Source organism: Schistocerca piceifrons, chromosome 1 (assembly GCF_021461385.2).
Source record: "Schistocerca piceifrons isolate TAMUIC-IGC-003096 chromosome 1, iqSchPice1.1, whole genome shotgun sequence".
In the NCBI taxonomy this organism is placed as follows: domain Eukaryota; kingdom Metazoa; phylum Arthropoda; class Insecta; order Orthoptera; family Acrididae; genus Schistocerca; species Schistocerca piceifrons.
This window is the reverse complement of record NC_060138.1, coordinates 819,179,520-819,196,069: the sequence shown is the minus strand read 5'-3', so window position 1 is coordinate 819,196,069 and position 16,550 is coordinate 819,179,520. Positions and strand designations below refer to the sequence as shown.

Sequence of the window (16,550 nt, the reverse complement as noted above, 5' to 3'; positions counted from 1 at the left end):
TTCTTTTTAGGAACATTTTTACTTACCTCTCGATGAAAGAAGACACGTAATTATCTCTAAAAATCTTCATGTATAATCGAAAGGGCTGAACAAGTAAAAAAATTTACTATCTGGAGACTGTGTGGTTACATTCATGTAAGACGTAATCATCAGAGACTTATCAATTGATTGTTTCGCTATGGACTGAAACGGACGAGCCCTAGCGTTTTGTGCAAACTGATGGCACGTTAGTGGCTGAGTCAGCGCAAAAAGCTCGCCGTCAGTATCAAAGAATTTCATATTTGATGAAGGTGATTACGAAGGTTTCGGGTACAGATGGTAGCAGATGCATGTTGGTATGTCTTTTTTAAAGTGATGAAAAAGTGTTTCCGCCCGGAATCGAACCGGGGACCTTCTGCGTGTTAGGCAGACGTGATAACCGCTACACCACGGAAACTGCTTCTGTGCATATTACTTCACAGACAACTTGTAATGAGTTTGCCATCGTAACTTAAAAATTCAATAAATGCGGTACTTGCATAACGAAGGTGCATGCTGCAGATCCACACATGACGTGGCTCACTGGAGTAGAATACGACATAGGCAGGAAAATACTGTTTCCGCCCGGGATCTAACCGTGGACCTTCTGCGTGTGAAGCAGACGTGATAACCGCTACACTACTGAAACGACGGACGGGGTGAGTCCATCCTTGTTCACTCGAAATTGCCTCAACCTTTCTCTCGTCCGCGCTTGCTCACACTATAGTTCTTTTGACAGCCTGAAACCCATCACAGTCGAGGGCTCAAGAAGTCTTCGGGGTGCTCCAGAGGGTGTCTTCCGTAGCACCCCGAACGAGATAGCGGCGTTTCGCGCAGTCGTTATTGCAAGTCATATCAGAAAAAGCAATAACTTTCTTAGCAGCAGGATTCCTGCACCTGCTCCCCTACACTATGCTGAGTATGGGTCAATTTTATATACTGTACCTAGAGAGTGAGTGGAAAACATTCATATAGCTGACGTGGTCGATGAGACTGTTTCACTTGCTTGTTTCATTTCGCTAAAAAGGTTGTTAAAACGAATCTGTTGACCCATCACTATCTCTAGCTACACGCGTATAGCAACTGACACTCTTAGTGTACTGCACCTCTAACGCTTCCGAAATGTACTGCGTCCTTGTCGCCCCCCCCCCCCCCCTTCGTAAACGTTGTACGTATAACTCAATGAAGCGAGTTGTAGGCATGGTCTGAACTATAAATAACTTCACTATTAACTCGATACAACCACGAGTCATTTCAAAATATTGTGCGTGGGTACCTCACAGCGGACACAAAGTCGCGCGAAATTCATCAGTGACGAGTGAGTGTGCTTACAAAATGTTAAAATACAAGGGGCCGATTGTGTGAAAAATACGTAAGGAGTGACACGACATGGAGTCGAGGCATCTGCCCCAAATAAGCAGCAGTACCGTGCTGAAATTAAATATTCCATTCTTGATATGCATAATGTAATTTTAGCCAGAAATGTCTCAATTCAATATTAAATATAATGCCAGGAGGTACTAAATTTCAAAATCCCACAACTTATCACTCACAAACCACGTTCTCGTGGTAAACAAAGAAACTAATGCAAAACCATCCGTATATAAGATGCAATTTTGAAATACGCTAGATATGACGAGTGAACACATGTGATCAATTAAACATAACTTCAGAGGAGGATACACTTTAATGCCCAATCGACGAAGATAGCATTAGAGGAGGAACACAAGCTCGAACTGGGGGAAAGTCGGAAAGAAAATCGATCTTTTGTTTTCTAATGTATCACTAGCCCTTAGGGACTTACGGAAATTTTGGGAATCCTAAACTTGGATTTCGCACGAGGATATGAACCACTAATTTCCAGAATCGAACATTCAATTCTCCTTATCATATAATTATAATAACTTTAAGAGTTTCCACGATTAACAAAATTTGATCAGCGGTTCGACAAACGCAGGTAGCCAGAGATAGAATGCAACGCTTTAGTTGCAAAAAAAACACTCTTCCAGAAATACTTTATAGTTACGTGACGTGTACTCTAAGGGTTTCAAACGAGAATAAAAATAATAATATTAATAATAATAATAGTAGTAGTAAAGCAAAATTGAACACAGAGTAGCTGGTACAGACTCAACCACGACGTTTACGTAAGCAGCGCTCCTCAAGAACATAAAAGTAAATAAAAAAAGAATATTAAAACTCCGTCACGAAATAAAATTGTCTCTTTCTATTAGAAACAGTAAATTTGAACATTATTGCAGGGAAAAGCATGGCGTGAAGTTAACGAAAAATACACGGAATATACGTTCATCCACACGTGACTTAAGACACACACTTGATTCTTCGCAACATGTCGGAAGAAGTCAACAACAAACCACCCCCACTAAGACTTTGCCATGAATACCGGGTCAGGATTCCTGCATCTACTCCCCTACGCTTTATGCTGAGTATGGGTCTTTTTTTATGCTGTACCCAAAATCTCAGTTATTTTACCTTTAGCTAAATATGCAACCTAAACATCCGCGGAATACAGACATTCACAGTGGCATTAATAATTTCTACTGCCTTATCAATAAAATGAAGCTACACCAAAAACAAATGATTTTATGAAAGCAGGAACAAGGCGAAACAGGAGACCATGACTACTTTAACTGATGCTTGCGCACGAAGTCCGATTATAAAATCACGCAACAGTTAACAGATTTTATGTGACAGTTCGACAACCGGGTTGCAACACTTCTCAATCACTTCAGAAAGCATGTAGTGCCGCTTCAAATAATCTACAATGTCGCGTAAGGTTTCTCCTCCCCCTCCAACAGCTGTGCATCTACAAGAAAAATTTCCTCGAACTGGCACTTTTCCAGTGCGGAATACGTAGTTTTCACCTGTCAAAGTAAAGAAACTCTGAATCCCTCAACATTCTAAGTTGGCTCACTAATTAGACGGGCATTATAAAGACACATACATGCTCATTCCTACGTTTTCTATACTGTCTGCCACAGTAGTTGCCGTGATTCCAGGGACATCGTTAACGCTTTTCGCACTGAAGTACATCTGTATGGGACAACACCTTCAGCATTTTTGCCTTGATAGCTTTTGCTCCGACAACTGAGAAGCACCCACTGTTGCAGCACTGGGCGTGGCTATAAAGGTCTTGAAGTCGTTTTTTATCAAAAAGGCTCTACTTTTACAGTTTTAAATGTAATTATGAATAAGTTCTTACAAGAACATTTTCTAAATCAGGTAAAGTGGCAATTCAAAACAAAGTACTTATGAAATAATTCGTCACGGAAGGTATATCGGACGTTAAATCAGTTTCTCGGGCATCTCAAGCCATTAACCAAGAACTTAATTCTTGCACCGATGTCGTTAAATAGTTTACCATCTTAGAGAAAATGACAAATATGAAAGTAACATTACTCAAGCTATAATTAACGATGTCTCATAACGAAAAACAGGGTCGGGTGGGAGAGAGGAGAGAGCCGACAAGTGCACCATGAAACGTGTCATTTTTCCATACGTGATCCGTCAACTCCCAATCTAAAGCCTATTGCTTGCCATACACTAATTACATCGAAATCACGTTGAAGTTACATGAAGAAACTGATATTTTTAGATGCCAGATCTAATCCTGTGTTCATCATAAAAAATTTCCATACATAATTTTAAAACTGTGTACTGCTTATTAGCACACACCATGTACCAGACGACAAAAATACCACCGTACTTTTTTCTGATAAACAGTGACGACTGAAATAAAGCAGTTTGCTGAGGCGACACAAATTTATCAACTAAGTGCTTTACCACAGCGTAGAAGGGCGCAGCTGTTGCAGAATGAGGCCCACGAGACCTGTATGGAAAAGTGGATTATGTGACCACTGCTCTCGACAACATCGGTGGATTAGAAAATGGCACATCCAAATGATTGAGCGGTTACGTACGCACTGGTGAGAAGTTAATACGTACTTGCTGATAACAGGAGTCGCGATTCTGTCGCACATGGTCGGTCCTGTTTATAATGAATTGTACAGGATACGAAACAGAGTTCGTTGCGTGCGTATCACGTGATGATTTCTATGATACATCCAGAACTAATAAGATGCGTGTGATGCACCTGCTATATAGCAACTGAATTTCAATAACAATGTGTGTAGTAATACGTTGCCACAAATCGATGGGGCAATAGTTAAACGTAATTACTTCGACGGCCAGTTTCCCCTACTGAAAAATATGAAAGCGGGAGAGATTGAAATTACTGCACACACCAACGGCGCTTTACCAGTAACCACGTGTCGCTGTGCTTGACGCAAACAGGCGGAAGAAATTGGAAACAAGGATACGTGATTCATTCTGCGAAAGCGCTATCGTGGCAGGAAACCAACACTTCCCGTTGTTCCGCCAAGCCTTTTGCGTTCATTGTTACCGTTTCGGATCAACTGCCGTTCTGCAACAAGTAGTGCTACTTCCAGAAAGAGAAGTCACTCTGCAGCGGAGTGTGCGCTAATATGAAACTTCATCATAAAAAATTTCCATACATAATTTTAAAACTGTGTACTGCTTATTAGCACACACCATGTACCATGTACGAGACGAGATACTGGCAGAAGTAAAGCTGTGAGTACCGGGCGTGAGTCGTGCTTCGGTAGCTCAGATGGTAGAGCACTTGCCCGCGAAAGGCAAAGGTCCCGAGTTGGAGTCTCGGTCGAGTACACAGTTTTAATCTGCCAGGAAATTTCATAGTGCTACTTGCATAACATAAAACTAAATGTTATATTGAGTGCTTTATTGTACTCAGTGCGCGTAACTGGTGAATGATATGAGTCTCCACAGACTCGGTGTCTTGTCTTTGCGTTTTATTATTACTACCGTTACAGTTTGTGTGTCGAGCTCTGGCTTCTAATATATTATCAAAGCAGGGCTCCTATAATCGCGCAAATGATCGTTGTCGAAGATTACTTTTCAGCATTTAAATGACAGTGAAACCTCAACTGTTTTGAAATATTGTTAGAGATCAAAAGCAAAACGAGGATAATGGAATGTAGTCGAATTAAGTCGGGTGATGCTGAGGGAATTAGATTAGGAAATTAGACACTTAAAGTAGTGAAGGAGTTTTGCTATTTGGGGAGCAAAATAACTGACGATGGTCGAAGTAGAGAGGATATAAAATGTAGGCTGGCAATGGCAAGGAAAGTATTTCTGAAGAAGAGAAATTTATTAACATCGAGTATAGATTTAAATGTCAGGAAGTCGTTTCTGAAAGTATTTGTGTGGAGTGTAGCCATGTATGGAAGTGAAACGTGGACGGTAAATAGTTTAGGCAAGAAGAGAATACAAGCTTTCGAAATGTGGTGCTACAGAAGAATGCTGAAGATTAGATGGGTAGATCATATAACTAATGAGGACGTGAAACTTCCTGGCAGATTAAAACTGTGTGCCCGACCGAGAGTCGAACTCGGGACCTTTGCCTTTCGCGGGCAAGTGCTCTACTATCTGAGCAACCGAAGCACGACTCACGCCCGGTACCGGGCCAGGAAGTTTCATATCAGCGCACACTCCGCTGCAGAGTGAAAATCTCATTCTGGTAATGAGGAGGTACTGAATAGGATTGGGGAGAAGTTTGTGGCACAACTTGACTAGAAGAAAGGATCGGTTGGTAACACATGTTGTGAGACATCGAGGGATCACCAGCTTAGTATTGGAGGGCAGCGTGGAGGGTAAAAAATCATAGACGGAGACCAAGAGATGAATACACTAAGCAGATTCAGAAGGATGTAAGTTGCAGTAGGTACTGGGAGATGAAGAAGCTTGCACAGGATAGAGTAGCATGGAGAGCTGCATCAAACCGGTCTCAGGACTGAAGACCACAACAACAACTGTTAGGGGCATGCAGATTAACCGAGAAGAATTGTTCAGTGTTCAGAAAGGTCTCCGATTTTCACGTAGACCCATTGTAAGGTCATCAACTGTTTACAACCATAAAAACATGGCAATTAATAAAAATTCTCGTGTTTTATTACTCATAATTCCTGCAGCCGGCTTACTCATAATTCGTGCTGCCGGTTGCAGTACTTAGTCTTAAACAACGTAATAAGCTTAGCTGTAGCTCGTATGACGACAGTTTTTTTCCTTCGTGCACTGCACACAGCGAGCACAGTGAGAATCCGAATGCCCTAAATACAGAAGTCTTGTTGAAAAAATCTTATTTCACTATGAGAACTGGAGCACAGGATTGGTGTACGTGACCAGAAAAATGTGCATGCAGTAAATAACCGCCGTAACGATACAATTGATGAAGCAACATCTCTACACAACTGCAGATTTATGTACTGCACGGAAATATAAAGAAGTAATGTTGACCAAAATCAGAGTGGTAGTTCCAAAATACCATCACAAACGTTTCACAGTCTTCCTAAATAATTGTAAAAGACTGTCCGGAGGATAACTTGAAGAAAATGAAGTCATAGTCTTCATCCTGCTGAAAATGCACTGCTCAGCTTGAAATGCGATCAGTGCAGAAGGAATGCTTTAAATCCCAACGCGCGGCAACCCAAAGCGACATTCTGCAGCAACGGTGATTTGTGACGTCAATGAGCAGAAGCTGGGCCTTTATGGCACTGCAGCCCGGGCAGAGGTCGCAGCTTCCGAATGGGATGGAGCAGCTTGGTGGAGGGGGTTACGGTACTGGCCATGGCGGTTTGGAGGGGAGGGAGGGGGAGGACACGCGCCCGTTGCGTAAGCGGTGGGGTGAGGCGAGGCGAGCCGAGCCGATGATAAATAAATGAAGGCCTGGTGGCGGTCCGAACCGCGCTGCGCGGAGCCGCGTATTTACAGAGGATGTCCCCATTCCCCAGGGGCGACAGCAAATATAACTCCGGGCCGCTAGCCCGCTGCTGCGCTTTTCATGCGCACGCTTTCCGCAGTTCTATCATCGACAGCGGGAGCAGTCAGGTACAGGTTTAGAAACGATTCAGTACTAACGAGGAGAGCTCCATAGCATTGGGATCGACTCTATACGGTGATGTAGGGTAAGGTCCCAGGTACTTTGCCTGGTGGGCCCTTCTTTGCGAGTAATCCAAGAAGAAAAAAATCGGAATTTCGCGTGATGCTCTATAGCTTTGGAAGGGGATGTCGAACTGCCTGGTTCTGCAACATAATGGTCAAGGTACAGGCTTCGTACGCGAAAGGTTGTGGGCTCGTTATTTCGTCAAGCGCCTTGACATTTTTTATTTTTAAATCTTTATCGAAATAACTGATTGTTATTTTTGTTGAATTAATTGGTGTAAATATAATTTTTATTTCCATTGCTTTGTCACGTCATTTTAATCATCGTATTAATTTTTTCAATTGCTCTCACTTCCTATTATTCTTCCTCCACTTACAATCTTTGTTCATATGATTTAAATTATTTTTATGTATTAACTTCTATTTAATTTTTCAGATTTATCATTCTACATTTTTGTCTATGTTACAGCATTTGTTATTTCTGTTCCTCATTTTGCTCGAGTTTCGTGTTATTTATAATCCCTTCTTTTGTTCAAATATTCGTCTGCGTTGCTTTCTCCATAGTGCAGTAAGAAGTTACGTTTTAAATGTTTGTATGATATTTGCCATCCAAAAAATGTACATCATTTAAGAAAAAATACGTTTTTGACACCGTTGCAGTCAATATAAATAGATTCCTTCGCCTTTCGTTTTTAACCGACACATTGGTAGTTTCAAATATTGAAACATCATGATAAATAAAAAGAATTAAATTCACATGCGCGAAGACTCCAAGTGGAATGATAGGAAAAATGAGAGCTATTTGAAAAGTTAATACAGCGATTAAAATGTGATAGAGCAACAGAAATAAAAACATTACATTTAACCCATATAAAAAATAACGCCCAAAGCTATTTCGATAAAGATGTGAAAATGATTTTCAAAGCACCTCACAAGATTCGAACCCACAACCTTCTGAACATGAGGCCTGTGCATAAACCGTTACACTACACAGCCAGTCCGTTGCACATCCATTTTAAAAGCTTTAGAGTATCACGCGAAACTTAAACATTTTTCCGTCGATTACTCGCAAAAAAGGGTACACCATGGTGAATAGCTGCATGGTGAGATACCTGGGACCTTTACCTACATCACAGTACAGATGACCACAAGAAGTCAGTTCCACTGCTGAGGATCTCTCCTTGTACGCTACAGTGGTAACAGGTCTTACATTTACTAGGCGACAAGGCAAACCTTAAGTGCTAGCAAGACGGACGGCACTTCCTTGGTTACGACCGAGAAATGATGGTGAGCAACAGGGTAAGCTGAGGTACTGTCACAGATGGATTGCAGATGTGTGTACAGCGTCTAGTGACATTTAAAGGGCTATTGGCGCTCTTTCCGACATCACAATCACTCCGTTTTTCAAAGTACACTGTCCAGTCACATGAATGTGACCACCTGTCAGAAGGCTGAATAACAATATTTTGCAGTACAGACCGCTGCCAAGCGAGCAGGAAGGGGGTCAGTGAGGTTCTGGGAGGTAACGCAGGGACGTGGAGGTATCCCGGCTCCAGTACTGTTGCCAGCTGCGCTTGGTCCCTCGGTTGAGAATCTATGACGCGAAGAGCCCGGTCTAGGTGGTGTCGCGGATTCTCGACTGCGTTTAAATCCGAGTAGTTTGGTGGTCGCGGTAGAACTCATCCTGGTGCTTTGCGAACAACGCTAGTATATTGCCAGCTGTGTGACACGTTGCATTGTCCTGCTGGTAGATGCCGCCGTTCCGAGGAACAACGTACTGGAGACGATATAGATGCACACTTGTGTTGATTCAGTGTGCCTTTCAGAAAGAGTAGATGATCCAGGGAATGCCACGGAAACATTCCCCAGACGGTCCATCCTCCTGCCTAGACAATGACGATTGTTGCAGGGCCATAAAGGCCAACTGCCGTCAGTACAATGGAGCGTAAGATGTTATTCAGGTGAAAAGACCACCTGTCGCCACTCAGCGACGTCCATTTGCGGCATCTGCGTGCAAATTCTAGCCTTCGTCGCCGATGAACAGCAGTCAGCTTGGATGCGTGAACCAAGCACCTGCTGCAGAGGCCCACAGCCAGCAACTTTCGCTGGACGGTCGTTGAGGGTCTACTGTTGGTAGCCTCCAATTCATCTTGCGGTCAGTTGCTCAGCAGTTGACGTCTATTCTTCCGTTCGCATCTCCGCAGCCGTCTTTTACTCATGGGCCAATGCTGCGCCACAGTTGCCTCGGCGGTGGTTTTGGTTGGCGCTATTTTGCCATGCACGGTATGTTTTAGTCACAGAGGCACGCGAACCGCTGCGCTGTTTTCCACGTCCCCCCTACACGCTTTATATACCCTCCACTGCTAGAATATAGGCGGTTATCACATTAATGTAACTGGGCCGTGTATACTCCTTATACAATTTGGGAGACCTCAAGTCTCATTTAAATGTCTTAGTAGGCGTTTGAAATCCGAAGCCTATTTTTTTCTTAAAAACATTTTCTCTTACGTGTTCTTTGCAACTAAGTTGCTTGTTTCACACAAGTCACTCGTATTAACAGAGAAATATTTAGGTAAAATAATTATGCTCAGAGTTTCTTTTCTAAGCTTAAAGTTCGCTCTGTGCGACAGAGCAGAATTAACATCTCCGTATACTGATAATAGTTCACTGCTTCAGAATGTCCATGGGGCACTTCGCATGTATCAGGAACGACATTCGCCGTATGGGCTTTGTTGGAGGCTGCACTGTGTTCTGTTTAACTGCAAAAGGTTTCACCACAGCAGACGAAAAAAAAAATAAAATTAAAAAAAATGTGATACTACTGCTGTTGCAAATTAGCGAAAGCGGACAGGAGTTGAGGATAACACAGTAAGGAAATAGACTATGTGAAGGATCCGGTAGAAAGAAGTGCTAACTCACAAGATCTTATTTTGAGTAATTGCTTGTTACATGTTTTAGTAAATTCGAAGACATAAATATAAATGGAATACACTAGAACAGTTATATAGTAGTACTGCTTTCTAGGGTTCAATTGTAACTGTTACCAGTATGTTGTGGATTCAACATCAAAATAAGTAACACGATCACATTAATCCTGGCTAGACTGATGGTTAACGCTTTTTTCCGCCGACCACTTCATACAGGCGAGCGAGGCGGTACTATTAGCAAAACACTATTACTGAAACGCAGGAGAACGTCTATGAGTTGGCGAGAATGGACAGAGGAATTCGCACTTTACTTGTTAATAGCTTCTGACGACAGTCACTCGTGTCCTAATGCGTAATACCAGTTTCCTTTACTTAAAAAAGTAATGTGCTGTTTGCGCGTTTCGCAAACTGTTGGTCTTTCTGTACAGACTTGAAGGGTATAGAGAAAATAATAGAAATTTTTGAACTCTGAAGGCTCTACGTAGTTTCCGATGTAAGTACAAGATGACAATTACTGAACTATATGAAATAAAATCGTCATAACTTCTGAACAGTTTGTGTTACGACGTTCAGATTGCACGGGGGCTGCGGGGCGCCTTGTTGTCCGCATTTTCATTTGGATGGGTTCGTCAATAAGCAATACGGGGGTGGGGGGACTGATAACCCGCATTTCGCGATCGTTTTGGAGGATGATTTCACCCCCATCACCCAAAGTGACCCAGATTTTGATAAGATGTAGTTCATGAAGACGGAGCTCGACCCCATCGAAGCAGCAGAGTTTTTGATGTCATGGAGGAGCATTTTGGGGACTGCATTCTTGCTTTGGGGTACCCAGAGGCCACTGGCACTTGTCTCGACTGGCGCTGTATTTTCCAGATCTGAACACATGCGACTCCTTTTTTTTGGGGCTATATTAAAAACAAGATGTACATCAATAACCCCAAAACCGTTGCTGAGCTGAAAACAGCCAGCCATTCAGGGGGTCAATGACAGCATAGGTGTTCGGAGACATTAGCGGGTCATGCAGAATTTCGCTATTCGTCTGCGCCACATCATCGCTAATGACAGCAGGCATATCGAACATGTCATAATTTAAACCTGACTACCTGCAGTGAAATTTACATGTTGAATTAAGTGTGTGCACGCGGTAGTTCGTAATTCAATAACTATCACCCCATGCGCATGCACTGGATTTCATCTTCCTCCTCGTTTCATTTCCAGTCTCACAGTAACGACATACAGACAACGCCACTTCACACATATTGTCACTGCTGTCCACCACATTAAATGCAGTGTAGTCGTAATCAAGAAAGCTCACAAAAAGACAATACGAAACCACCTGCGTCAGTAAAGATAGTACACGTGGTCTTTTAGAGAAGCAACGATAACAGCAGGCGCTACACAATAATGAATAATAAAAAGATATAAAACAATCAGAAAAATAGGTGATGAATGACTTGTCATGCGTTGTAAATTGCATAAAGGGGAATCAATGTGTTCCAAAACCTAGAAAAATTGTGGAAAGCCGCGTCGCAAGATCCACTGAAGGCACGAGCGTTGTCGCAGGAAATGGTCACGTGGATGTAACGTATACGTCACAGAAAGCCGCAGTAGTGGCCAACAGGAATATTCCGCAACGATCATGCCGCGTTCGCAGTTGAAATGGTAAATGGCAAAACTCAGATTTTGGAATAGAATCTGATTTTTCTAACAACCAACATTTGCAGACCATACTGCCTTATCCAACTTTGCGTTTAACATGGTATACAGCTTGCCACAAAGTAAGAGTGAATGTTCCACTACGATAGTGATGTGCCAGAAAGTCGGTTCAGCGACAAGAAGGACCAGCAAGTCATGGAATAAGCTTCAGAAACTTAATTATAAAGTAGGACGAAGCATTTCAGCAGGCCGCCTTCGCAATAATGGGTAGGTCGGTGGTGATTCTTTTGCGAGCCATTAAAGGTAAACGTATGACTAACAACAGGCTAATGAAGAGTTTTACGATGTACATCAGAACGAGATTTTTTTCGATGGGTAACATGATGATCACGACGGTCTTCCTTTACGGACATAATGTGCGGTAGAATATGGTATTTTACAGCACTCGTATCGACTTCTACGTGCCTACTCTGCAGATCACACTTAACTGCCTGGCACAGGGTTCATCAAACCACCTTCATAATAATTTTCTGTTATTTCATTCTCGGACAGCACGCGGACAAAACGAACACCTATAGACTGAACTGAGTACTGCTTAATATCACATTTAGACAGAGTCGGCACACAAGTTTAAATTTTTCCCAGCATACTGTTAGATGCCGTTACTACATTTATCAAGATGTTTGAACTACTGTGATACGAAACTTCTCTGAATTCTTTCTGCATGCAAGGGCACTAAAACATCTGACAAAATGAGTACGTGGACAACCAAGTAACGATCACTTTCCTGCCGCTGATTTCGATAAGACACGTGTGCACCAGGAACTTAAAAAGTGAGGTCTTGTAAGATATGCTGTCGCGTTTCTTCTCAACCATCCCCTCTTACCTTCGCAAACGACAGCTTAACGACTCCCCACTAAGACCCACACAGGGACGAAGATGCATTGGTCTTCCCTCGGCATTTCCTTTTTTACTTGTGACTACATCTAAATCTGCTATTAGCATATATTTGATCATGTGTACATGACGCTCTATACTGAGTATGTGGTCGAACAAGGTCTATGGTGACTACACAAATTCAAACATCGGACTGCCTCAACGGAAACACGACGACTTGTAATCGATGTTTGGTGGCAGTGGACCCAAGTCTAAGAAACGCTAGTAAATTGCCATTTTCCGCCGAAAGGGAGTGTTCTGATATGCCTCTTGACCTACCTCATTTTGAACCATTAGCTTGTATTATCTTCGTGGTATTTGCAATTTAAAGTAGTCCTGGAAACACTTATTAAGACTGATTTATAAGTAGCAGAGCCCAGAATTGATCTCCGTCTGATGATAAACGTTTGATTGTCAATTTGAGGTGCAGTACGCCGCATAATCCGCCTCGAAGGTCGGTCTCCGCTAAAAATGGTTGGAGTTTAGGGATGTGGCCGCGAGTGCGATTTCGCAGGACGCTACGGCATCTCCGAGAACGAGTCGGAGGAACGTTCCAACAGTTCAAATGAAAATGCTGTTACATGTGGGAGACCATTTATTTGGCTATAATTTCTCTTCTCAAACTTAAGAGTAAAACAGAATTCGTCCTTTGTAATACGTGTAACGCCATTAGTGTGTGAGAATGGTGGACTAAATGGCAACGGATTATTCGCGTCGGAAAGATATGATAGCGAAGAACTGAGGGGATACTTGCTGATGGAGACATTTTATCGTCTGAGCGTTGGGCACATTCTACGCTGTGATGTATGCGAGCGGGGGCCACTTGAGGGCCAGGAACTCACTTCACATGCGTTGACAATGGTCGCTCATGCATATGCGAACGCGCAATACGATCATCGTCTCTTCGCCGAACGGTGTGCAAAGGGTCGCGGCAAGTTACGAAACGCCGATGCCTGAGTCGTCTCCTCTATACGCTGCACCAGACTTCCCAGACAAGTGCGCCGCTTATGTGTCACAAGAATCCGTCCCACACATCACGCTGCTACCCCATATACAAACATGGAATACTTGCAAGTGTCGATTGTTACTATTTACTTTAGTGAATGGGGCTTAGGATGTTATCAATAATTACTCCGAGTGTTGTTTCGCAGTTGCAACAACAATTAAGCGAATGAATGCTGAAAAAAATAACTGAGTTCGTTAAGCTGAAATGCGCCTTTACGGAGGAATTTTAAAAACAGAGACATTTCACGCATTTCCCCGATTGAATCATTTGTCCTGTGGCAGAATGTACGCTGTATTTAAACTGCTGACTGAGGTGTTCCGGTCAGGTTCTCCGTCACGAAACTGTAGACAACTGAGATCAGTACAGTCGGAAGACAAATGTCTGATTACTGTCCCAGCCCAGTTTGCCATTTTAATCGCCAGCGAGTTTTGTTAAGACATTCAAATCAGCCCAAGTATTCTCTTAACAATAATCTTTTTAATAAATTTCCTATTTAATAAAATCTATAATTTTCACAAAACTTTCGATAACCGTTAAAAAAATGACAATTGCCTGTGGTAGCGGTTTCGTAATTTATGCTAAGTAAACTGGGGATCATAGACGTTACTTGTCGTGAAACGATGTCTAAAAGCGACGTACTAGCTAGTACACGTCCGCCATTATTATATATTGAGCTGTATTCTTGCGTGTTCTCTCATGATGCGAACCTAAATCGGTCGTGCTACTTGTGCGATTAAATGATGACGGCAAGCTAGATCAGTAATATGTACTGGCATACTGCATCTGTCCAGTAAATAAAAGAAATAAAAGTGATTTCTTAAGAAGTGCCTTGTCGACGGTATGATGTCTGGAAATGATAAAGAAAAGATAGGGTTTTTTTTTTTTTGGTTCCAAGAGAATAATCACACACAAACTCTCCAAGATGCTATCCATAAATCTGTAGAGTGAATTCCCGAATAAACATTTATTTCAAATGTAAATCAAATTTTCCAACGAAATATCTGAGAGACTGACCGGTCGTTGAGAGTTCTTGCACAAGTAACGGCCACAGGTAAGGCTGTAAGAATAACGATTAAATTTTGTACCGTATGTACTATAAAAGAAATTATTCAGGTAGTGAAGGGAGACGAAAATTTAGTAGTCATGGGTGACTGGAATTCGAGAGTAGGAAAAGGGAGAGAAGGAAACATAGTAGGTGAATATGGATTGGGGGGAAGAAATGAAAGAGGAAGCCGTCTGGTAGAATTTTGCACATAGCATAACTTAATCATAGCTAACACTTGGTTCAAGAATCATGAAAGAAGGTTGTATACCTGGAAGAATCCTGGAGATACTAAAAGGTATAAGATAGATTATACACTCCTGGAAATGGAAAAAAGAACACATTGACACCGGTGTGTCAGACCCACCATAGGACACTGCGAGAGGGCTGTACAAGCAATGATCACACGCACGGCACAGCGGACACACCAGGAACCGCGGTGTTGGCCGTCGAATGGCGCTAGCTGCGCAGCATTTGTGCACCGCCGCCGTCAGTGTCAGCCAGTTTGCCGTGGCATACGGAGCTCCATCGCAGTCTTTAACACTGGTAGCATGCCGCGACAGCGTGGACGTGAACCGTATGTGCAGTTGACGGACTTTGCGCGAGGGCGTATAGTGGGCATGCGGGAGGCCGGGTGGACGTACCGCCGAATTGCTCAACACGTGGGGCGTGAGGTCTCCACAGTACATCGATGTTGTCGCCAGTGGTCGGCGGAAGGTGCACGTGCCCGTCGACCTGGGACCGGACCGCAGCGACGCACGGATGCACGCCAAGACCGTAGGATCCTACGCAGTGCCGTAGGGGACCGCACCGCCACTTCCCAGCAAATTAGGGACACTGTTGCTCCTGGGGTATCGGCGAGGACCATTCGCAACCGTCTCCATGAAGCTGGGCTACGGTCCCGCACACCGTTAGGCCGTCTTCCGCTCACGCCCCAACATCGTGCAGCCCGCCTCCAGTGGTGTCGCGACAGGCGTGAATGGAGGGACGAATGGAGACTTGTCGTCTTCAGCGATGAGAGTCGCTTCTGCCTTGGTGCCAATGATGGTCGTATGCGTGTTTGGCGCCGTGCAGGTGAGCGCCACAATCAGGACTGCATACGACCGAGGCACACAGGGCCAACACCCGGCATCATGGTGTGGGGAGCGATCTCCTACACTGGCCGTACACCACTGGTGATCGTCGAGGGGACACTGAATAGTGCACGGTACATCCAAACCGTCATCGAACCCATCGTTCTACCATTCCTAGACCGCCAAGGGAACTTGCTGTTCCAACAGGACAATGCACGTCCGCATGTATCCCGTGCCACCCAACGTGCTCTAGAAGGTGTAAGTCAACTACCCTGGCCAGTAAGATCTCCGGATCTGTCCCCCATTGAGCATGTTTGGGACTGGATGAAGCGTCGTCTCACGCGGTCTGCACGTCCAGCACGAACGCTGGTCCAACTGAGGCGCCATGTGGAAATGGCATGGCAAGCCGTTCCACAGGACTACATCCCGCATCTCTATGATCGTCTCCATGGGAGAATAGCAGCCTGCATTGCTGCGAAAGGTGGATATACACTGTACTAGTGCCGACATTGTGCATGCTCTGTTGCCTGTGTCTATGTGCCTGTGGTTCTGTCAGTGTGATCATGTGATGTATCTGACCCCAGGAATGTGTCAATAAAGTTTCCCCTTCCTGGGACAATGAATTCACGGTGTTCTTATTTCAATTTCCAGGAGTGTATAATGGTAAGACAGAGATTTAGGAACCAGGTTTTAAATTGTAAGACATTTCCAGGGGCAGATGTGGACTCTGACCACAATCTACTGGTTATCAACTGTAGATTAAAACTGAATAAACTGCAAAAAGGTGGGAATTTAAGGAGATTGGACCTGGATAAACTGATCAAACCAGAGGTTGTACAGAGTTTCAGGGAGAGCATAAGGGAACAATTGACAGGAATTGGGGAAAG

The 16,550-nt window shown here is 43.5% G+C and overlaps 2 non-coding genes across 2 annotated transcripts; both read right to left on the bottom strand.

Moving 5' to 3' along the window:
- Positions 1-363: 363 nt before the first annotated feature.
- On the bottom strand, positions 364-436 carry Trnav-aac. Its single transcript has one exon. It is a non-coding gene; the product is annotated as a tRNA-Val (tRNA).
- A 158-nt stretch (positions 437-594) lies between these two features.
- On the bottom strand, positions 595-667 carry Trnav-cac. Its single transcript has one exon. It is a non-coding gene; the product is annotated as a tRNA-Val (tRNA).
- Positions 668-16,550: the final 15,883 nt, after the last annotated feature.